This window comes from Eumetopias jubatus, unplaced genomic scaffold (assembly GCF_037043125.1).
Source record: "Eumetopias jubatus isolate StellerSeaLion01/CBP00866 unplaced genomic scaffold, mEumJub1_p1.0 scaffold_6, whole genome shotgun sequence".
Taxonomy (NCBI): domain Eukaryota; kingdom Metazoa; phylum Chordata; class Mammalia; order Carnivora; family Otariidae; genus Eumetopias; species Eumetopias jubatus.
In genome coordinates, this window is record NW_028274812.1 from 105,300,493 (window position 1) to 105,324,823 (window position 24,331).

At 42.9% G+C, this 24,331-nt stretch overlaps 1 protein-coding gene and 1 long non-coding RNA gene across 7 annotated transcripts in view; one reads left to right on the forward strand and one right to left on the reverse strand.

Moving 5' to 3' along the window:
* The window catches only part of RUNX2 (RUNX family transcription factor 2), a 227,880-nt gene that overhangs the window by 162,261 nt on the left and 41,288 nt on the right, over positions 1–24,331 (reverse strand). The gene's annotated exons all lie outside the window — the stretch shown is intronic.
* LOC148164119 (uncharacterized) overlaps positions 1–24,331 on the forward strand; it is a 53,998-nt gene that overhangs the window by 4,659 nt on the left and 25,008 nt on the right. The window contains exons 2-3 of one of the 2 annotated variants that reach the window (XR_015768351.1): positions 1,996–2,052; positions 2,312–3,967. This is a non-coding gene — a long non-coding RNA (uncharacterized LOC148164119). Of the gene's footprint in view, positions 1–1,995; positions 2,053–2,311; positions 3,968–24,331 lie in introns of those variants that run through there. The other variant, XR_015768350.1, reaches the window with a different exon arrangement.

Below are 24,331 nucleotides of genomic sequence, written 5' to 3' on the forward strand. Positions count from 1 at the left end.
GAAACCTAAAAGCATGTGATAAACTATGTTAAATCAGAGCGAATGTTTTTTGATTCTGTATAAGAAATTGAAAAATACCCTTTGGGTTACCATGTGAATGTGAGAATCCATTATTTAAAAACAAAACAAAACAAAAAACAACTTTGTCTCTCTTCTAGTTTATTCAAGCCTAAAATCTAAGGACATTCTAGATATTAAAGAAATATGCAAATTAAAATATAACTAAGGTCCTAAGGCTTTTTGAAAATCATGAAAGCATTCTCAGCAAGTCTTGGTGCAAGTATAACAGAAAAACCTTTGAATCTTGGTGCTACATAAGTTAAGTGCACATCTGTGGAGTGGCACAGCGGTGGGCAAACATGATAATGCCTCATACATGAATGGAAATATACTATGGATTCCTTCTTCCATATTCTGTACCAGAATGAGGCCCTAATATGTTACCCCAACATAACGTAACTGAAACTGAAGCTTATTCAAAGAAGAGCCATTAAGCGGCAACTGGGTGGCTCAGTCGGTTAACTTCCGACTCTTGACTTCATCTCAGGTCATGATCTCAGGGTCATGAGATCAAGCCCCACATCGGGCTCCGTGCAGGGAAGGGAACCTACTTGAGATTCTCTCCCTCTCCCTCTGCCCCTCCCCCCACACACATGCTCTCTCTCTCTCTAAAAAAAAAAAAAAGAAGAGCCATTAAGATGATGACTGGAATCAGAATTTGCCCTCTGAAGAAAAACTGAGGGAATCAGGATTATTATCCATAAAAGAAAAAAAAAAAAAAGCCCAGAAGGAGGATTGTTAAGAGCCTTTGAGAATAAAGAGGTATATTCTATGGGTAGTGAGAACACTTCATCTTCCTCTTGGTATAGAACAAGAGGAATCTATGAGGAGAGGGTTAAGGTGAACATTAGAATTTCCCAGCTATAAGCTGTCTTCATAAGACAAATTCCTTATTTTATTTGCCCCAAAATGTATTTTCCTGTCTCCTTTTTCATTGCCTACCCAGCCCAAAGAAAACAGACAGGAAGCCAAGTCTTGGTAATATGAGTGTAGCTGTCTCCGCAGCCAAACATGTTCCAAATAGGCCCATTAACTGAAATGCACCCACCACCCTATTTCCTGCCAGCATCAGTCCGGGGCATCTGCTGGAATGAGGGATGGGGAGACCAGGAGAAAAAGTGATCAGGGAAAGTCATTGTTTTTTATGCTGCTTTCCCTGTTGTTTAGGACTTCTTATCCGGATTACGAATAGATTTTAGAACTCAACAGGGCCTTTTTAGAGATGACTCCAACAGCCCCCAGACCCCCAGCAAGCAAGGTGCTCATAGACAAAGCAACTAAGTAAGGCCTGCGGAAGTCAAACAAGGAGACTGTGGTCTTCAGCCATTGGCCAGCTCAGCCTGGACGGCACACGGTTCCCGTCCTAGCTGACCAGCTTCCCACTCATCGTGTGGCACCACCAGAGCTGAGGTTCTCGCTCGATCTTCCCTCCCTCTCACGGCTGCCATGGAGGACTGAAAGTCTCCCAGTCGACACACAAAGACACCTAAGAGCTAAGCCCTGTGCGGTGCCAAGGCTGGTTTTCAACGCAAGCAGAAGCAGCTGTGAAGATTCGATTACAAAGTTAAAGCTCCCCCATTACCCCACACAAACTTCCATCAGCGCATCTTGCTGGGTCTAACTAGTTTCACAACTGGGGAATTATATAGCACTTGTCCTAGTCAGATCCATGGATTCTGTTCCTCACACGCATACAAAAAAAAAAAAAAAAAGTATTGGTGTGGTGTTGATATAGCTGTAAACATTAACAAGAGAGCTTATGGAATTGTCCCTGGAAGTTATTTTTTTTAATAGGCCATATTTTTGGAATGGCAGATTCCCTGAGGGCTAAGAAGAGGGCTACATGATTTTGCATGGCTCCTTTAAACACTGGGACTTTATGTGGGCTCTGGGTCAAAAGTAAACTTCATAAAGCCTTGCCTCTGCTTTCTACAGCCTTTTCCCTGGGTTTTCCTGGAGACCGTACGAGATGTGAGCTCAGCATATGGATGGGTGAGTACGCTTTTTATTTCCTCTTAGCCCAAGGCTTCAGGGAAGCCACAGGAGGTTGTAGGCGAGAATAAAGGACCTGAAGCACCACTGCTAAGTACGAAAAATGTAAGAGCAGGTGAAATTTTAAAAGCCTCAGTGATCTTCTGGAAATTACCTTCAAACACAAGCTACCAAGTATCTACAGACACCTAGCATAATTCAAGGAATATCCGTCTGTGGCTGCGTACATACAAACAAAAGTATGCATTTTTCCTTGTAGATGTCGGCCCCTTCATAGCCACCACCACAACCACAACAATATTCTTACAGCACAAGGAAGAACAAAAGCTGAACAGGTTCTTCATCTTTCAACCATGACAAACACCGGCTACCACTAAACCACATCAGGGTTAGCATGCGAATGATGGGCTGAAAGAAGGCGTTCTTTAGTCCTCCACACTCAAGAAGGAGTCGCTTCAGAAATCGAGAGCACAGAAGACAAGGGCACATTGAGTTAAATCAAAGATAGGGGACTCTGCCACGGTACAGGGAGAAATGAACGTCAGCCGAAGGGCCGAAGAGTGTGTCTTCCAAACAGGAGGAAGGTATAAAGAATCGGAAACTTTCTCCCTTGGGCAGTGGCTCTTCCACTCCAGCTGGATAAGAAAATCCTCTGGGGAGCTTTGAAAAATATAGATGTCCAGACCCCACATAAGCTCAATTAAATCAGAATCACTGGGAAGTGGGTCCTGGGGAGTTATTTTGTACAAGCTTCGAGCATGATCTGGCGTGTAGCCAAAGCAGGGGATCACTGCCCAAGATGACCTTACAGTCCCACCTACTCGATGTCACCTGTTTGCACCAGTGACACCCTCATTTCTGAAGTTCTGACCTCTGTCCTGAGTTCCAGGTCTGTAGGTCCCACGGCCTACTGGACTCTCCCCTGGGAAGTCTAAAAGATACCTTAAATGCACTATATTTAAGACACAATTCTTGACTCTTCCTGCCAAAGAACCCTATTCCTCTCTAGGACTACCCTCACCTCAGTAAGTGGCACCAGCCAAAAACTTAGACATGGAAGCCAAAACTTAGACATTTTCCTTGATTTCCCCTTATCCTTCACTCCTCACATTCAATCTATTACCAAGTCTTGTCATTTCCATCTTGAAAGTATATCTCAAAGCCATTTAGTGCTCTCACTTCTACTGGTACAACCCTAGTCCAGGACCCCATCATCTCTCTCTGGGCATCTGACATGGTCTACTTGCAGTTTCCCATCCCAGAACCTCTCCATACTCCCAAAATGCTCTACCTCCTATTTCTCTGTAGGGCCCCCTCCTTCTCACCCCTGGAACCTCACAGTGAACACCACTTCCTATGAGAGGTCTTGCCTGCCTACTATACCCAGAGCAGGCTTCCTCCGCCTTGAACACACCCTCCCTTTATATCCTTTATGGCTATTACCACAATCTGTATTTATCTTGTATATTTGTCTCCCCTGCAGGATAGAAGCCCCATGAGGATGAGTGCTCTGTCTTGTTTAAAGTTGTACCCTTACTTAGTGCCTGCCATATAGTAGATGATCAACAAATATTTATTCAATGAATGAACGTTCTCCTCTTCTAGATAAATGTCCTGGTGGAGAGAAAATTTTCTGGCCCAGGATATCATAGTATAATGCTATCTTTCCTCCCCCCCACAAAAAAAAACCCTTCTTTTATTTGGCTATCTAGTGAATCCAGTGGGCAAAGCCTTTCTTTAGAGACCAGAGCTTATTGGTGTTTGCTAAGAAATTTCCCTAAAGGACATTCATTTAAGTGAATGGTTAATTGCTTGCTTGCTTTCTGAAAAAGCCCTCACTTACAATTCTTCAGCACTGTTCAAGTCATTTGGAATCAGAGCACTGAAAGGGACAAAAGAAATCATTCTGACTCTACATTTCAGAGCACTGTACTTCTTTTATGAATAAAGACCCCGAATCCCTGAGCAGAGAAGTGACTTGCCCGAAATCACATAGTTAGTGGCAGGACTAGAACTCAGGGTTTCTGACTGCTGGTCCCAGGCTCTTTTCCCTCCCACTGTCAACCAGCTTATTTTAGAGTATAACACTACAGAACCAGGGGAAATCATGGTCAAAGTGGATTTAAAATGGGAAAAAAAAGTAATTTTCAGAAACAATTTCTTTCAAAAAGTTGAGTGTATTTGGCTGAATATGACTTTTGTTGCAATAAACTCAGGGGCAGGAGAAGAAAGCATGATCCAAAGGTCACAGCATTCACACATCCTTAGAGCAAAGACGCATGAGGAACAGTTAGGTCCCTAAGCAAAAGTGCAGCTGATTGTCCCATCCCTCCCCGCCCAGCTCTGGTAGCGCAAGGGGCCGGCACTCACAGAGGCCAGTTGGGAATGCTGCCATTAGGGTTTCTGCTTAAAAGATCATGCATCTGAAAGGGGTATGTGAAGACCTGGAAACTGTGCTGCGTAAACTGTGAAAACAAACTAGCCTCTCTGATTTTGCCCATTTTTATAAAAGTCTACTAAGAACTGCATAACAACAGTGGAAAGCAGTGTGGGCCCCTGGCCAGACTGTCATACTCTATGCCCTGTACTCACAGCGTGCAGTACATCAGGTATTTTTCCCCCAAAGGGAAAGACGGACTCCTGAAGGATGCCCAAAAGCCCCTTCAGAAGAGTGCACCTTCCAAAAACAAGGCAACTTCACCAAGAGGGCACCACCACGTCATGGCAGGCCTGCTCTCATGTGGCGCAGGAAGGTCATTTCGTGGATCACTAGGGCATGATGTATGGCAGCTCGCCTTTTTAACATCAATATTCTAAATCGATTTTAAGTGCTCCCTTCTCTTACTGGGTATCTACTTCCATCCTGGGTATCATGATAATACCATTTTCAAATAAAATAAATAAAGCAAAAAGGCAGATCTGCAAGGGACCCTCAATCAGGAACCAGTACGACGTCCACGTCCATATCGGTTAGTCCAGCTAGCGTGTGTGTGTGCAGGGCATCTGCCCACAGGCGAGTCTCCCCAGGCATAGCAAGGAGGAGGAGAGAGACATTCTTCAAGATAATGCCCTTGTCCTCCAGCTGTTCACAGTTTGAGAGGAAAGAAAGACGTGCCATTAAGTGTAACTGAAGAAGGCTGTGATGAGGGCAATGACTAAAATGCTTAGGTTTGGGGATCAATTGAGGAAATATGAATAGACTATTTTACAATATTAAGGAAGTGGTGCGTTTTGCGATTATGTAAGAATCTACCCTTATTGTTTAGAAGAGCCAACCAATATATTCGGGGATAAGTGTCATGATGTTTGGTATTTGCTTTAAAACCTTTCAGCAAAATATTAGATGAAGCAAATATGGCAAAATGTTATTAAATAAGGTGATGGGTATATGGGATTTTATTAAATATAACCTCTTTTCGTGTGTTTGAAGTTTTTCATAATAAAAGAAAAACTTAAAAAGAAAACCAATAAACTGCTCTGGGAAGAAAAGGAAAGCAACTGATATTTGACTGAAAGGAAAGAGGAAGTTCTCACTGATGAGATCATCATGTCCTAGAAGGTCGAGTAGGATTTTGATAAGCAGAGAAGAAAGGAGGAAAGCTAGCTGGAGGACAAATGACAGAAACATGATAAGAAGGGTCTTGTGAGACAAGATAAGTGTTGAGCACGTATGGGATGCGAATCTCAACACAGAAGCGCGCTATACTTCAAATCACTTGATGCCTCTAGTTTCTCAACCACACAGTAGTTCTTTTAAACTCTGAAATCAATATGGGAACCTGCCCTTTTAAGACAGATCTTTTGATCCCCTGACTAATGAAACGATCCTTTGGCAGCCCAGGAGCCTCCTCTGTCGGGCACTCAGGCTTCCCCGGAGGACGGGGTGATCTCCAGAGATAGTAGCTAATTTTGCTGTCAAGCAAGTATGCGAGAGGAGACCTGGTCCAGTACTTGAGGGCTCAAGACCCAGGATATTCAGAACATTCAGATGTTCTGACAATGATCCTTGGAGTAAAAAAGCAAGAGTTGCCATTTTTCAGAGTAAACTGGATATACAGCAACGAAGCTGCTACTCCACAGCAGGTCTGGAAAAACAACAAAAATGGAGCCTTGGTTCCAATCTCTCTACCCTGAAAGTGACACATGAAGGAGTGTTTGCAGGGAGGGGCCCAGGAACAGGCCGACGAATTTTAAAGTCCTAATTCTATTCCAAACGAAATTACTTAGAATTCTACTACTAAGGATGAGCCTTAGTTCATCTCAGAGAGTTCGGTTTAGATGGTTTGCAGCAAAAGCAACGTAACAGGGTCGAGATTACACAGACTCAAGGGAGTTCTTAGGGGAGCCACGCAAAGTTGGGACCCAAATACCTTGTAACTCTGAGGCTCCAGATGGAAAACCCTGATTTTCTGCATTCCTATGTACCGGTGAAAATGGAAATACTACTAAGAAAAGTGAAACTCCTGTCTACATTCAGATGACTACAATTCACTGGTGGTTTGTGAAAATCTAAAAAGCAAAGACCTATACTCTTGCAATGCTTGTAATGTTTAGTTAAGCCCTTTGCCTCCCCCGACACACCCACGCCCCCACTACAAACAGTCCCAACCAGCTTCTCCTCGAATTTCCTTATTTCCCTTAATATCACCATTTTCTAGTCTCCGAGGCTCAAAATCTGGCCCAGGTATACCTTTGCCACCTCCCTTTCCTGGACCCCAGCATCCAGGTAAGGCCATTCCTAATTTCTGCAGGGAGGGGCCCTGACTTTCCAGTCCCACCAGAATCACTCCTAACGGCTCACTTGTGTCTAATCCACCAGAGAAGCAGCCTGGAGGAAACGAAAGGACACCAGCGAGTTGTACGGCCAACCGCAGGAAGGGATTTAATGGAACTCTCTGGGCCTGCCGAAAATGAAGGGTTCATTTCTAAAGTCTTGTCAGTCCCTAAATCCTTACATGACTCACCTGCTCAAAACCTCTCAACTGTCTAACACCGTCTTTTGAATTAAACAGAGCTCCCTGAGCCCAGCAGGGAAAACAAAGACTTGGAAAGACCTGGAAAATAAGGTCTGACTGTACGCTGTCAACTCTCATTTTGAATGGCTACAACTGTACCGCTCCCCACCAATGCTCTACTCACACTGGACTATCCACGGTTCTTCACAGAGCCCCCGTGCCTTTGCACAAGCTGTCCTCCCCCACTTAGAGTACCCTTGCCCCATCATCTCCATTTGGCCATCACACCTTTCTGGTCTTTTCTGTCTCTAGAGCCTCCATGATCCCTCTGGTTTCCACCTCAGCAAGCTGAAAGCATCTACAACTGTTTTTTGTCTACTACATGTGGATATACTTAGGTGTAGTAGGCATTCAGTAAGCAGTAACTGACTCTGAATTGATATAAAATATTTACACAAAATTTCAAACCATATTATCTTAGATTCTCCTGGACTTGACTAGGAACCCCTTGAGGATGGGTGTCATGTCTCATGTCTAGCACCTGACTCGGAGCCTAGGTACAAAGGAGGCCCACAACAAATGTTTACTGAATTAAAAAATAAGAACACTGATAAATTTAGAATTATCTTTCCTTTTATCCAGCAAAAGAAAGGAGAAGAAAATGAAAAAAAAAAAAAAAAGAGCGCTAGTCATTGGGAAACATTTCCCACAGTAAAATTGATGAGTCTATAATCTTTGCTGGGAAAGGCTGCTGAGTCATCTTTTTTCCTGAGTATGCTGTCTGGTTCAGGTCAAAAACTATTTCTGGACTAGAACAGTAAAGTGGACTAAGAAATTGCCTGCATGCTTCAGAAACCTCTAGGCCCTCTGAGCCACTAGAAGTCAGCAGCCACGCAACAGGTCATGTGCACGGGGCCCCAGCGCTCACAAAAGATAGCTCATGAGAGGAGACAGCTCTAGAGCCATGTTAGTGTGTGGCTTCAGACAGAGGACCACAGATCATAAACAAATCTCCTTCCAGGAGATTCTTCTCTGATGGCATTTCAAAAATGAACTAACAGAGCTTCTCTCTAAGGGCCCTTCTTAATATATAAACCAATTTCTAAAGGAAAAAAAATCATAATCACTTCCACATAGCTTCAAGAGCCCCCTTTCAGCCCTTGAACAGAGTCAGGCATGTAGCATTCAAAGTTTATCAAGGAAGAAGAGAGGAAGAACAATTTCACCCAAGAGACGACTGAAGCCTTCCAGTCTCTTGGGTAAAAACATAATTATGGGAAGAAAAAACATAATCTACTCAAGAGACATAATTACATAGTTAAGCCATAGACTCCATAGAAATATTCTAGGAACTCCAGTTCATAGAAAAAAATGTTAAAAACTGAATTTGCTTTCTTTTAATAATGAAAGGCGCCAGTTTAGATCAGTGAGTAAAAAGTTCACTCTCCCAAACTCATTTTTTAAACGCAATTGGATGCATGAGAGAGATCACTGAAGGACAGCCTCTTCCAAAATCTAGGCTTCTAAAGACTCAAGAATTCAAGACCTTTCAATAAATATACTAATGAAAGAATTGTGAAATATTAACATACATGTATAGTAACTGCGAGTTCCTTTATAACTTTTGGATTTCAGGCTGTGGCAAATCACAACCATCAAAGACTTAAGGGGCGATCAGGCTATGCCAGTATCAGTCACACATCAGGGAATAGCTTCTAAAAAACATATGCTTAGAGTGTAATCCTTTTTCTTGAAATAATGGACTCAAAAACTTGAGACATCTAAAGAAAAAGAAACTCACGGGAGGCAAGAAGAAAATAAAAGGCTTAAAAAAAATTTAAAGAAAGACCAGATGAAAGTATAATGGAAACACACAAGGGGAGACGTAATACTTTTTGCAAGCAGGGGGAAAAAAGAGCTCCCAGAGAACCTGGCTGACTTCACCGTAGCCCTGCTCCCAGGTCCTAAAACATCCCTCATCTCCTCGGCCCCTTTACCTCCAGATTCTCTGGCCCTGAACAGCTCCAAATCTGCTATCTTTGACTTCTTCCCCCTGTCATTTCCAAGGGATGCTCTTTCCTCTTTCCTCCCATTTCAAAGCAAGATTACATGAATGAGAATTTTTCAGAGCTGGAAGAGAATAGGGATTTCCAGACCATGTTCCTCACTTTAGAAAAGTAACCGATGCCCCCCAAAAATCCTATGATTTGTTTGAAATCGTGGAGGTAGGCAGTGACACCGGAAGCCAGTCCCCTGACCTGCCTCAACCCTCCTTTTCATACAAGGAAAGAAAAGGGGAGGGGGGGAGGTGAAGGCTGAGAAAAAGATGCCCAGAAAGAACAGAATAAGAAAAAGCAGAGAAGGGGCATCTGGGTGGCTCAGTCGGTTAAACGTCTGCCTTTGGTTCCGGTCATGATCCCCGGGTCCTGGGGTCAAGCCCTGCATCAGGCTTCCCTGCTCAGCGGAGAGCCTGCTTCTCCCTCTCCCTCTGCCTGCCACTCCGGCTGCTTGTGTTCCCTCTCTCGTTCGCTCTCTCTGTCAAATAAATAAATAAAAATTTAAAAAAAGAAAGAAAGAAAAAGCAGAGAAGCTTACGTCTGAGAATTCCTTACATTATACCCGGTCTTCCCAACTCCGTTTTATCACCATAGCTCTTGTCCTCCGACTAATCACAACCCAACATCCACAACCATCCTGGGCCATCCGAAACTCCATCTCTCCCTTCAGTTTCTGGGAAATAAACAAAAGATCTCTTTCTCTATGTTTATACTTACCCCCCCAAAAAACTTAGTAAAACTTGAATGTTTTACTTCTGAAAATATTTCCTTTGCCTTCTTTTACTCTAAGATACTTCACACACCCCCGTTTTGTGCCACTACCATTTGTAGACCCCACTGAGAGATGTAAAGATTTTTTTTAATGGTAACGTTTTAAGCAATGGAAATGGTAGTTTCCATAGCCGAACAAAAAGCATCACTGTTTATTTGCCAATAATCCGGCTAAACATGGATGGCATTATTCTTCAAAGAGGCCAGTGACAACCAGCCCACAGACTGTCACGCAATTCCTGGATCCTGACGGACTGTCCTTAGCATGCGATCGTCCCTGTTTCTCTTTCATTATTATGGTTTGGGACATACGTTATGTAACCGTATGTGTGCCCGAAGCAGAGAAAGAAAACAGGACATAAAAGTAACGACAAAGTGTGAAGGGCTCCTCTCTTGACACACGCCGCGACCGAAGCAGAACATCATTTTCCATTTTCCCAGCTCCGGAACAGGAAGAAAACGTTAAAAAGTAATAACCAAGGAAAAATTCAGCCAGCTCCCGCAGCCCCATCTTGCTGTGTTGAATGGCAGTGAAGATCATAGAGGAAATAAAAAGAAAAAGACAGAAAAAGGAAAGGGCGGGGGGGAGAAATTTCTTGTTTCAACTGGACCTAGTCCAACTGGCAAGAAGAGGTGGTTTTCTTAACGCTTGCAAAACCTGATTACTTTTTTAAAGGAATGAAGGAGATGTAAACACAGCCATTAAACCAGATTTAAGGTACTTAGCTTTAATCTAGTCTAAGACTTCTCTGATCGTCTGCTGCCCTGCAGTTTTCGGCTCGCCAGACATTAATAGGGGCAAGTCAGGGTCTTCTGAGCAGCAATGGTTGGCAGCTGAGCTCTGTGGTTACCCTCTCAGGTCAGGCATGGAAGGAACAGTGGCTTAAGCAATAATGGATGGATGTCTGTTGTGTGCCGTGTCTGTCAGAAGTCTGTTTTACTACATTAAAGGGCTATTGTGTTTATATCTACACAACAGGTCTTAAACAGATTGTTTAAACATGATTAAACAGGAGATGTCTTTGAAATAAGCCCCCTAATAAAATTCAGATGGATAAGGAACTGAAAAATGCCATCGACAATATATATATTAAAAAAAAAAAGATCATTTCTCTCTAAGCTGCAAGGGTAACATGATATAAACTCCAAAATAAAACAGTTAACAAGTTAAACGCAAAGGACACCCCTCCTACCTCAGCACCATTTTCCACTGGAATAGCGCTCGTCCACCTGTCCACCCACCCCTCCTTAAAGCTCTTGCCCCATTTACTAGAGGCTTGATAGACAGATAATTGCTTTCCTCAGTCGCGTGAAATGAAAGGAGTCTATTGTGTTAATCCCAGTATTCTTATCTGCTGTGAACTCTGAATAAGGAACTGAGAACTCTACCTCTTCATTCCAAAACTCCTGGAGTTCACTCACACTCAGGTCTGCTAAAGTGTTCTTACATTCCAGGCTGTCACGGAAGGTGCCAAGTATTTTGAGTAGGATCAAGTTATTGTTATATAAAAGGGAATCGAAAGGACTGCTAAATGGAGTCTAGAGATAGCAAGTTTTAACCTTTTTTCTCAGGGACAGATGAGAAAAATGCATTCTTTTCAATCCAAAGGAAGTGGGTTGGTGCTCGTTTTCAGGCTTTCTCGGCACCCCTACTTCAAGGGAAGAACACTTTGGAGACGCTAGCTTAATAGTCCATTTTTTTTTTGAATATTCAAAAAAAAGGTGATGAAAATTAAAACTTCTGTTTTTCAAAAGCAAGTGCAGTGTTATGTTTGAAGGATCTCTGTCTCACAGCTTCAGGCTGAATTATTTAATCAATGACAGCTTGGTGAATGTTTTTGTCCACGTGAAATATATAAAGTGTTGGCTTTTCCACATATACATGCACACAGGTATCTCTAACATATATCTCTATCTATGTACAGAGAAGGAGAGGAGCACCAGTGGGGGGTAAGGATGACTGATACGACCGAGTTCCGGGTCGCTTTCAGGTAATTGGGGATGCCATCCTCCAGAAACCCAACATGCTTTACATTCTGTTTACACCATGACACCACAACCCCTCTGACTACGGAACACATCTTTCCTTGCAACGTGGTGTTCTTATGTATCAGCCTAATTAGATGCCTTTATTGTTGGCTGTCTGTTTTGTTTTTTCAAAATGGCACACGCTCAAGAATCTATATGACACTCACTGGAAAAGAAGTAATGCAATCTGAAAAGTGGTATAACCAATAAAAGCACATCATCTTTGCTCCTTTCTCATTTGGATCCTATCTCTTTAATGGGCCTTTCACTGAGAATATTCACAGAAAGTGAATATTCTCACAGAATATTTCTGCTCCCAGGATAGGCTCTTCCCAAGAGTTAACTGGCCTAATGGCTCAAAACATCCTACTGACAACCTGGGACACTGAACACCAAAACTCTGTCAAATAGAACTGATGATTGCCCAATAGGGACTAAGAAAAAATACCGCATGCCTGCGTCAGGAGATGTGGGTGCTGCCACTAATGGTTAAGCTGTGAACTTCTCAGGTACAGAATCTTCTTATCTGTAAAAGAACAGACTACCTAACTTCCAGTTCTAAGAATCAATGATGCCATGGATGCCTCACCTGTCACTATGGGCTACAAACACACACATACACACACACACACACACACACACAATTAGTGAACTTAATAAAAAAAAAGTTCACTAAAAGACCCAGCCACTGTGTGACTAAATAGGAGAATCCCGTTATCTAAATCTGGGCTTGACTACACAAGGAGCAGAAACCCTGCAGTCTGTTCCTAGCTTTGCTGCTAATTTGGTTGAGGAGCTGTGGGCAAATAATCTATCATCTCTGTGACTCAACTTCCTCCAATGACTCAACTTCTTCATCTGTCAAGTGAGGATCAAAGTATGTGCATCACAGGAATATCACCAGGATGACATGTAATTAATAGAGGTGAAAACATCCCATACAGGTAAAGCCACTGTGCAAATACGCTATCGATTTATCAATTAAAATTTCCTATGCACCACGAACTGGGCTAAACTAGGAGGCTCACAAGCTCACAACATCCTGGGAGAGGCATCGTATAAGCAAATCATTACAGCAACGGGATAAACACCATATTCAAAGTCTGAACAGGCAAAGGGGAACCAAAGAATAAATACTTAGCTTCCCAGGGTGGTCAGAAAGGGCTTATAGAAGAGATGGCATTTCAGGATAAGTAGAATTCAGTCAAGCAAATGCAGAAGAAAAAGACATTCCAAGCAGAAGGAACAGGAAGTGCAAAGACAAAAAGATTAAAAAAGTGTGGAGTGAAACAATTTGGCTCGGCTGGAGCTCAGCCATGGGGGCACGGGGCAGGGGAAGGCAGGTGGGCAGGTCAGATGCTGAAAGGGCTTGCCCACCAGCCCACACAATCTGAACGTCATCCTGTAAGTCACAGGGGACCCCGAGGTATTTGAAGCACGGATGTGCCATGAGCTGATTTCCAGTTTCAGAGGACCACTCTGCTTGCAGGGAAAACAGATCTAGAAGGGAGTGCAATTAGAGGCATGAAGCCGGTGAGGAAATGACGTTGCATTATAGGCCAGGAGATGACATGGAAAGCGGGAACCAAGCAAAAGCCGGAACCAAGCAAAAGCGGTGCTAACGGGTGTGAGCACACACCCTGTGTGTGTGTGTGCTCTGTGAGACACAGAGTGTGAGACACCCTGAGAGACACACGGCAGAGACACAGGGCAGTACAACAGAACAATCAGGCGGAGAGAGGATGAGTCTCAGGTCTCTGGCTTGGACACCTGGGTGAACTGTGGGGCCCTCAAAAGGGGTAAAACCCAAGGGGGTCCCTATTTGAGTAGAGAAGGTTGGTTGAAGTGGAGATGGGGAGCCCCAGGTATTGAGTGGGACATCAGTGTGAAGTGCCCCTGGGACGTACTGAGCCCTTTCTGGGCCAAGCCCCTAGTCAGACTGTGGCCCTGTACTTACCACTTGCAGAGGTCAGAGAATAAGCAAAATTTGTTGTGGTCTAAATATTACACTGGGGATGCCCAAATCGGAGCCAACCTCAAAGATGCAGGGGAGCAGAGGAAAACAATGGATCAAGAGCAAAACTCTCTACCATTAACGGTCTTTCCCAGCGTATCTTCTGGGAAAGACTCCTTCCTGATCCCCAGGGAGCAGCATATGCGAGCGCTTCTCATCGTGCCACTGGCACTCCGGAGAGGTAGGGAAACAAAATAAAATAAACGTAGTCCCTCACCTCCGCCCTCCCCCTTTCTGTGCTCACTGCCGTTGTCCATCAGAAAGTAACAAGCCCTGAAGAATCCATACAGGGATGGAAGAAAAGACTCCATCTGTTATGGATGGGGATACGGCAGGGATCCAATGCAAACAGCACGAGTGATACCATTTACAGAAGAGCAACCTGACTAATAAACACACATAAAAGGACTTTGGGGAAAAAAAAAGTCTGAGCCACCACGTTGGCCTGAAGATTTTTAGACCTTTTCCTTTACCCTCTATGAAAGGTGAACTGCAGAAGTTGCTAAAATCTAAAACAATTTAGAATTTCCCTTGAAGAAACACGGTTATCACCTCCACTGGTTTTGTAATGGGCTTCTTTTCTATTCATTCAAAAATTAGGCCCTTAGCTATTTTGTTCATTTTACGTACCAATTCACGGTATAAATTTTTATTCCTTGATCCTAATCTGAAAACAAGCTTCAATATGCATTTAAGAAGTTAATTCAATTAACCTAATCTACTTTGTTCGACTGAATTATATTCAACCGAGTATCTACCATGTGCAAAAATATTGTCACATTGGTACTAGCACAACTCCAGCAGAAGTCAACAACTACAGAACTAAAAAAACAAAATGACAGAATGGTTAGAGTACCGGAGAAAGCAGCATGGGAACTTGGCCCCTAATGCGGCATAGGCCCCAGATTAACAGAGAAGAGAGCAAACGACAGTTGAAGCTGAAGGGCCAGGCTGAAACTTCCATCAACAGACTAACAAAGGGAGCCAGGGTCAAGGTGGAGGGCTGGGAGGGTTTTTTTATGACAAAAATAAATGTAGTGTTAGTCTCCTGGAAGTGACCATCTGTCTGCCTAGAATTTAATATTCAAGAATTTCTGCCAATAAGTTGAATTACTGATACTCGAGATTCAGCTCAGGTACTTTCACTTCAATAAAATCTTCCTTCCGAACCCCCAGACAGAAGTAAAATTAGTTCTAAACTTCCATGTCACTTTGGCTCTGCCACCTTCTTATGCCCTCTCTCATTTTCTGTCACTTTCTGTCACACAGTCCCAGTCATCAATAACCACGCTTTACCCTCTTCCAAGACTGGGCCTCTCCCTGAGCCAGACACGTGACTAAGTCCTCTCTGAATTCTTACAGCCCCTTTTGAACATACATGTATGGTAGGTGCCCGGTAAGTGTTCGTGGATAAATAGATGAGTATTTCCAGAATGCGGGTCAGTGGCTGATTAACCAATACACGAGCAGCCTGTCCACCTGGTAAAAAACAGTTCTCATGATCAAAACACCTAAGGCAACCGAAAAGCCTTCTAAGCCTTCAGTCACAGCTCTCTTACTCTCTTCCTATAGAGACTGAAATGAAAAGCGAGACTGAATACCCGGGAAGTACTCGCTGGGAGTCTGGCACTCAAGGAGACATTTGAACTTCCTAGCTTTAGGCACAGCCAGAGGAAGCTTTACAGAGTCTGATAATTTTCCAGGCTTATTAAAGGATATGAACAAAATCAACTTTTGCTTGTAGTCTTTCTACAGCAAAGACTAAAACAGACCGCCCCCCCCAAAAAAGTGAAATATGTAATGTATCATTGCAATGTACACATTGTACTGTTTACTTAAGTCCTTAAACACATAGAAATACTTAAGTATATATGTAAATATACATATTATATATAAACACAAAACTATTGTGGGTGTTATTTAATATATTTACCTAGTTTAGCTCTTCCCAAGATGTTCCCCGGCGACTGGTATGCAAACTGCATCCCCTTACTTTACCTCTCACTCTGACACAGCTAACTCTGGGACACACGAGTACCATGACAAGTAGTTAGGAAAATTTTCTAGCCACTGAATCTGCATTAAGGGCCTGGGCAGACAGAATATAATTATCCTAACCTCAAGATGGGTTTTCAGTGTTGACAAATCACATGTTTCACTGAATTAAGAGTACTTTTTCTTTTAAGAACCAAATCCCTTGGCCCAGATAATAACTCACCACGTGTATACCGGAGGTGGCCAGCCTCTTCCCAAGCACCTTGTACCTGTTGACCACGGTGGCATCCGTGAAAAAGGCAAGAAAACATCTGACTTTCATAACGACACTGGAGGAAGAAAACTTGAAATTCATTCTCAAACATATGTGACTCCTTTCAAGAACTCCTGACTCAAAATTTCAGAGGGAAGTGGCCCTGTAATAACATCTCTTCTGAGAATAGTGCCATATGGTTTTAACAGAGGTTTATTTCCTGAACCCAACGAGGGCTGCTGATTCTCAATCCAACGAAAATAATTATGCAGACAATTTCACTCTATTACTTGCAGTGAAACCCATTCTGTGTGGTCCACACATGCCCACTGACACCTTCAAAGAGACATTAAGCCATTTTTATGTACCATACCCTTAATGGGTGGAATGCAAGGTAAATTTCCTTGAAGATTAGCACCTGTCGTCATGTATAAGGCACCCCCACTTTGACTACCACATGTTAATTCTCGGAGTGGGTCAAGAGGAGAGAGATGAACAGAACTTCCACGTTGAGTAATAACTAATTACCAGCCAGATATTAGGAAACACACACACACACACACACACACACACACATACACACACTAAGAACCAGAAATACTGCATCTCCCAAAGTCAACAGCACTGCTGGGAAATTATTTCAGACACAATTGGCAGGTAGAAGGACTGGGGGAGGGTAGAATTGGGGGAGGGTAATGGAGAACCACTCCCTTGTGTAAATTTTAGCAACATTCAACTGCTAACCTTAAAATAATCAAGAGAATAGGAAAATAAAATCCCTTCAGTGCAAAAGCTGAACAACACAAATGCTGTAAAAATAAAGATTTAAACCAAACAATACAACCATTAAATAGTGCTTTCAAAGAAGACCACCCTTTAAGCCTAAGAATATTCCCTAAGAACAGAATACACTGACCCACGCCAGGTTGCCCCTGAACCTGAATTTTATTACAGCAGTTGGCTATGAATTGAACTAACTCTCCTTTTTCAGACTATTAAAGATCACGGAGTTTGAAAATAAACCCACAAAAACTACTTTTTGTTTTGCCAGCGCACTTGGCGCATTGCAGAAAGATCCTTTCCCTCCCATAAGACCTGTGCCTTCCAATACCTACCCACTTCTCTTTAAATCAGTGAGAGAAACAACCCCCAAAAAGAGCCAAGCCTCTCTAGCTGTCCAAGGGAATGTCGCGAAATCGAAGTAAAATCACAAATATTCTTTAAGAGAGACAGACAGACAGACGTCAGGGAAAGCAGCATCCAGGCCTGCAAGGTCAGGGCAGGAACCAGATACACAGCGGCACAGCATTAACCACAAGGCAGGCCCAAAGGCTGTTCCAGGACTGTTTTCTTTAGACTGCCTCAAAGTCTTGCCAAGAAACAGACGGATGCTGCTGAAAGAATCTCTTCCACAGCTGGGCATCTGGGTTCTATGACAGACAGCCCAGCTCCTGTGTGTGTGGCCCGTAGAACATATCGAAAGCTTGGGAGGGAGTACTTGGCGGAACAGGAGAAAACCCAAGGATGGTCTTTTACTTGGGTGGGGGGGGGGGAATCTAATTCCAACATCATGCACATTTGATTAAAACTTTGCCTTTGTTGCTGATACCCTGGACCTAAATTCTGTCTCTCACTTTTCCTATCTGTTTCTGAATATGTACTTACTGATTGGGCAGAGAAATTTCTCTGCTCACTTTCATTTCCAGGAATACTTTTACATCTCATTTTTGCACAGCCAACACTAAGGCATTTTTGTTTCTAACAATCCGGGGAGAATGTTTGAATAAAAAACAAACTGGAAATCTTGAAATTTCTTAAAAACAGAAACAACTGGGAACTGCTTAGCCATGCATGAGAACTATGTTGCCAAGCAGGTTCTGGTTGAACTTTGCTTAATTAAAAAATAATTCTACTTCCCATCATTTATCAGATTTATCCTCTTAAAACATTATTAGCAAGTACCAAAGTTTTACTTCGATAGTGTACTACTAAAACAGTAAAACAGGAACAGAGCTCTATTAAAGAAAGAAAACCAGCCTCTACTGTGTGCCGTTCAAAGTAGAAAGTCAGAGCTCAACAGAGAAAAGGAGGGCTAACCTGAAAAATTAACTGTCAACAGATCTAGCTTCCGTTCTCGACAGAATAATAGGATACCGTCTTCTCAACTATTCTATTCAATTTAAAAAGCTTTGAAGATGCCTGCAGTGAGGGGTATGAGTATTGCTTGATTTCTGCAGAGAAAAAAAAAAAGGCACAAAACACAAACTCCACTTTTTAGGAATTTAAAAACAGAATAATTCCCTGATTTATATACCTAAACATCACCTGAACACTTAGCATTTTGTACCTAAGCCATCCATACCCCTTACGGTCAGGAATTCCTCTAGTGTGGACCTGCTTTTTGATGTTACAAACCTGGTGAAGCCCATGAGTGGGAATCACTCCACCAGATTTTTAGAAGTTGAGACATTTTTGCTCAAAAGAATGGGAAGACCTGGTAATCTCCTACCCCCAATCCCCACCCCACAGTGTCCCTGCATATTAACATGGCTCCTGGCTCGGTTTTCCATTATCCTTGGCTTCAACGGGCAAAACTAAATAGCTATACCATTTTAATTATCACAATACCATTATTATGGGGTGTTGGGTTAAATCTCATTTGCGGGACCTGAATTCACAAAGCCTATAAAAATTTCCCTAGGACAAGGTAGTGGAAGGAGTGAGTTAAAATGAATCTGTTTAATTTTTATGGAAACATTTTGCCTTCTCCAAAGCCGCAGTACCTGCCAGAGTCTCGGGCTAACAGAGCTGGGGTATGTCTTCAAAGAGGTATATTACAAAGGGAAACTGGCCTGGAAGTGAGACATTTTAATGCCCAGCCTCGGTGCTAGAGAAGGCACGGTTTCTGAGCCTCAAGGGAAACTCCCAGTGACCAAGAGAAGTATTCTGGGTACCAAAGAAGAAGAACAGGCTGATCAAAGGGCAATCTTGGACTGAGAAGGAGGGCCAGGGTCCATGATGATCTCATCCCCAAAACCTGCGGCCCTCTGTCAGTTATCACTCACCTGACACTTATCATATACTTCTCTGTAATCTCCTCTGGAAGGTATTTCTAACTCCCCAGCTCTAGGTAAAATCTCTGAAGGCAGAGCCCATCTTTGTACTCCATTACATGTCTCTCAGACTACAAGAAAAGCTGGTTTTTAATTGACTGATCTGTCCCAAAGTCTGGGCTTTTTTCTATCAAGTTGGGGTCTGGGCAAGGCTCAAATGCATCTGAAGAAAGAGATGGAAAGGGAATGAAAATTAATCATGTCATTTGGCCAGATCGCTTTCTTGGATCACTTTACACGATCTCCACATTCAAAGACAAATACTTCTACTTCAAAAAATACATAAACCCAGAGCTGCTAGGTGTCTCATCATCCTTAACAGTAACAATACCTTTGTTGATTAGCACCCATGGCTTGACTAATTATTGAATGCATTAAAACGTGACCATCAAAACTAGACATTGCCACCGTGCCGCAGTTGGATTGACAGAAAAAGTAATACCTACTTTTCCAGTGGCAATGGTGGTGTGCAGTAGCTTCAATGTGTTTTTCATTGTGGAAGGGGTCTGATTTCATTCATACGGATGTCGTTAGGAGGCTGAGGACTGGTGATGGAGTTAAGATGACAGAAAATGAAGCCATGGAAGAAAAGACTGCACAAATGCTTCATGCTACTCTAGTTAGAGATGAAAGTGGGTGGAGGTAGCACTGTGCTTTCCCAGCTCGTGTCACTGGGGAGAGATGCTCGCGAATGGAGTATAAAGAGTAAATGTAGCAAGTACTCAGTTCTTGGAAACCTTGCTCACTCTTTAGACTGTACGTGTTAGAAGCCAATCTTGAGGGAATTACCCATAGTGGTTTTGAGGTTTTTGAATAAAGGAGGAAAACAGGGAAATTGCACGGGCATCCTGATTGACTTCAAAAGTTGATTTTATCTCTACATTATAGAATGATAAAAAGGCACTTTAGCCACATTGATCCACATGTGCTCTACAATGTTTGAAGGCTAGCTTAATTTTGCTCCAAACTCCTGCTATGGATAGAGAATATACAGAATAAAGAGAGAGAGAAAGAGAGAGAGAGACCAAACCTAGAGACCCATAGACTTTTTATGTGCTTTTCTGATATGAATTTGTACTATTAGAAGTTTACAACTAGAAAATAAACTGTAAATGTCACTTTACAAGCTAAAATCAATCTTCCCTTTTGTTTTTCTCTATAAATATTCTTTAAGAGCTATCCATTTGTTCACAAATAAACATTCAGTGAGCACATACTATGTGCAAGGCACTTTGCGAGAAACACTGGGGAATGTAACCTCCCGTTATATATGGTCTATATCCTCGAGGATCTTACAAGCTGATAACTAACATAAAGCAGTATGTTTCAAGCATCGTCAAGTATTGCAGCCAGAGTGCTCCAAGATTTTAGACTGGCAGACATCCCTCCTGAAGGAAAGCGTCATGGAATAAGTACCATTTGAGCTAGAGAGGTGGGTAAGATTTCAAGAGATGGAAACAGAAGACACATTTTCCAAGCCAAAGCACAGCATGAAAAGATGTATGCAATTCGGGAAAGGCAAGGCACATTCAGGGAACAGTGAGAACAGTCTGGCCAGAGCAGTGGTTCTCAAGACAGATAGTACCAGCTGCTGGGGAGGTTTCAGAAATTCACAGAGGGGGTTTTAACTGTCACGTGACTGTAGGTACAGGACTGTCACTAGGTGGGCAGAGTTGGGGATGCTAGGTGCCCTGCAATGCATGGGACAGTTCCACACAATGAAAAGTTTCTCCACATCCCTCATGACTTCTAGAAAACCCATCAGACAGTCAAGTAGATGAAAAAAAATCTGGTTATAATTACCGGAGCCTAGAACGAAAGTTCTATCTAAATATAAACATAAAGGTTTTTCTCTACAGTTTTAAAATGTTGGATCTTCTAGGAATAAAACTACCTAGAAATCAAGAGAAGAGCCTACTTTGCTCTACTAAGAATTTTACCAAGAGCTTTTCAAGAGTTCTGAAAATTTTCACCAACCCTAATAATGTCACTTTTGGTATCTGAGCCACTAATACATACCTGCATCAAGCTCAATTTATCATCACCACATTCTACACGTATCCACACAGCTGGCTAGTTCATTATGTTTTCTAGCACATTCTTCTCTGAGTATTAAGACATTAAAATGTATCAGTACAATTTTATTTTCAATTAAGTTCTTTCATTTTCCTTTACGCTACTATCATGGCATTATATTGATCTTTTGGAAGTTAAGTGGACAGATATAGAAAACCAATTATTTCACTTCAGGGTAGTAAAGGGACAATTATTGAGTATTTGTTATAAAAAGGGGGAGGGTGTTGGCTCCAATACATCTGAGAACCACTGGACTACCATGTGTGTAGGGAAGTGGTAGGAGATGTAAAGATAACATGGGGCCAAGTGACTGTGGGCTTACAGAAGCCACCTGAGGAGCCTGTAACTGATTGGGTAGCATGCGGGGATGTGGTACCCTGCAATGTGATGCCCGCATATTAACATGATCAAAGCTGAGCCTCAGGGAGACTGAATAGCAGCATTGTGCAAAGAGAACTGTAAGGAGAAAGACACTGGTGGCTGGAAGAATAGTTAGTAATCCTGGCTCGTTGCTAGTTCCCTATACTAAGGTAAGAAAGGGATAGCTTTTACAGAGATACATTATTTAAAGATCAAAGATCGAAAGGGTTTTGTGATACCAGTTTTAGGGTTAAGGAAGATGGGGAAATTGAAGATGGTTGGGATGAAAGATAAAGACCTGGGAGCTGTTCATAAAATCAGGGTGATTGTTCATGTGATGGCGCCTTATGTAAGCAAGCAAGGAAACAGAGAGAGAGGAAATCCAAGTTCAGAACCTGCGGCGATGTCCACTTGTAGGAGCTAAGTGGGAGTTTAGAAGAAAAAGCAAAAGAGAAAGAGAAGCAGTCAGATAGACAGGAGGAGATTGGACTACGATATGGTGGAAGCCAAGGGTGGAGGGAGAGGAGGTCATCAACAGGTTACTTGCTGCAGAGGGGTCGAGTCCACCCAAGGGAGACGACAAGCAAACTTCAAGACAGCAGACTCGGTCCGGCTGGGGAGCGGAAGCCAGACTGCGAGGAGCTAGGAGTGAGTGGGTGTGAGGAAGTGGAGGCGACACATCTAAGTGACTCTTTAAAGAAGTTTGGTGGTTAGAAAGAAGAGAAATAAGATATCAGCTCAAAGGAGTAGTAAAGAAAAAAGAACGTCTTAGGACGGTAAGTCTGAAAAAACAACAAAATGTGCCAGGGACTGGTGGCCAGTTTTCTTATCTGTCTAACAAATGAACAGAGCCTCAGTGGCCTCTGGGACAACTTGAAGATTCTATGATGAGCCACTTGGACGTACAAATTATACTGGTTAGGAAATAAAGCACCCTAAGGAACATCTGTTTCATGAAAACAGGCTTTATCTCTCCAGGGGACTTAATGAGGGAAAAAAATAAACTGTCCAGTCCTACTAGGGCTCCTACTATAAACTACAAAGTTTCACTCGGGGAGTGGGGGAGCTCACCAAGCCCCTCTGTGAAGAGGTGCCAGAGCCAGACCGGCCACCCTGCCTGGGGACCTAGACAGCCATGCTGCACAACCACCTGGAAGATGCTACAGACTGGCAAGAGCTGGGGCTCCCACATCAATGCCTTTTTCCTTCACATTTAAATTGAGAGCATCCCAGCACCTACATCATAGGGCTGTCATGCATATTCTATAACGTGAGGTATTATTACTGATATTCTTGGTATCTCAAGATTAGAGTTACTGCTGCAACATCAGAGCTACGGAACTGAGGCGTGGAGAGATGACGTGCCTTTACTGCATTGCTACAGATACAGAAGAGAAGACAAATGTCACAGCTAACAATATTGTGACCACATCAACTAGGCCAGGCTGATTCGTTATTAACTAAGTAGTCTATACCAGCTCAGATCAAATTAGTACTGATGCTCATTATACAAGGTAAGTGTGGTTCTAAAATTGGAGTCCTTTAAGAGTAAGACTCTTGTGACCAGTACTATTTATCTGCTGCTGAATACATCATGCAAAACCTGAAATATATCATACAATTAACAACCAAAAACTAGTATTTCAGAAGAACGGATTAAACGTTGTCATGTTTCCACGCCACTGCCTCCTTCGGGTCCCTGAAGCCTTACCCACCTGACCCCCCAGACAGGCTCAGGGAGTGGGCAGAGAAGGGCATACTGGGTCTGGTGCCAGAGAGGAGCCTAACGGGCTGGCAGTGGGCCCACTGGAAGGTGTCGTGGACATTGTCCTCAGGGCTGGGGAACACTGCTGAACAGTATTTCTGAAAGATCCCCTGAGATCGTAATAGGACCTTGAAGTCTTCGGAGTATCTATGGAATGCCCACAAGAAATCGCTTGGCCAAGGCTTATACATATGTCGCAACACAGGTGACCACATCTCAGAAGCATGCTACTCTCCCCAGAGTCACTGGGTGAATTAATAGGAACTACAGTAGAGACAAAAGAAAGAGACACGAAATTCTAAAACACCGTGTCCAACGTATAAACATTTTATCTTGCGCGGCACAAAAAGATGGCAAATCTTGTATACTCAGTACCAATGCCCCTCCCCTCAGAGCTCTCCTGTGTGGAAGCAATGATGCAGCCGTGTTATACACAAAGGTCCCAGATACCGAAGAGGCTGCCACGGTCCCACTGAGCAATGAGACACACTGTGATTCACACCCAACAGAGGTTTTGTCCAGACAACTTAAAAAACCGTAAACCCAACTAAGACACAGTTAGGTGCCTACAGCTATCAAAATGATGTCTTCTGATGTAACCAATGATATAAGGCTATTCATTAGGGTCAAGTGAGAGACATTAGTGATCAGGCGAGCTATCTGCTCAATCATATCCAGATTCTGAAGGAGGAAACCCTGTAGGTATTGGATCATGCTCTGACACAGGTCTCGGCTATGTTTTTCCAGCTCTGTAAAGAACAAAGTAAAAGATGCAATGATCTGGTTTGAGGCAGCGGATGCCACCCAAGCCCCAGTGGAGATACAGCTTTACAATGCTGACACTTCTCAAAATGAAACAAAGGTTCATATTTCATTTCATATTATTCTCACA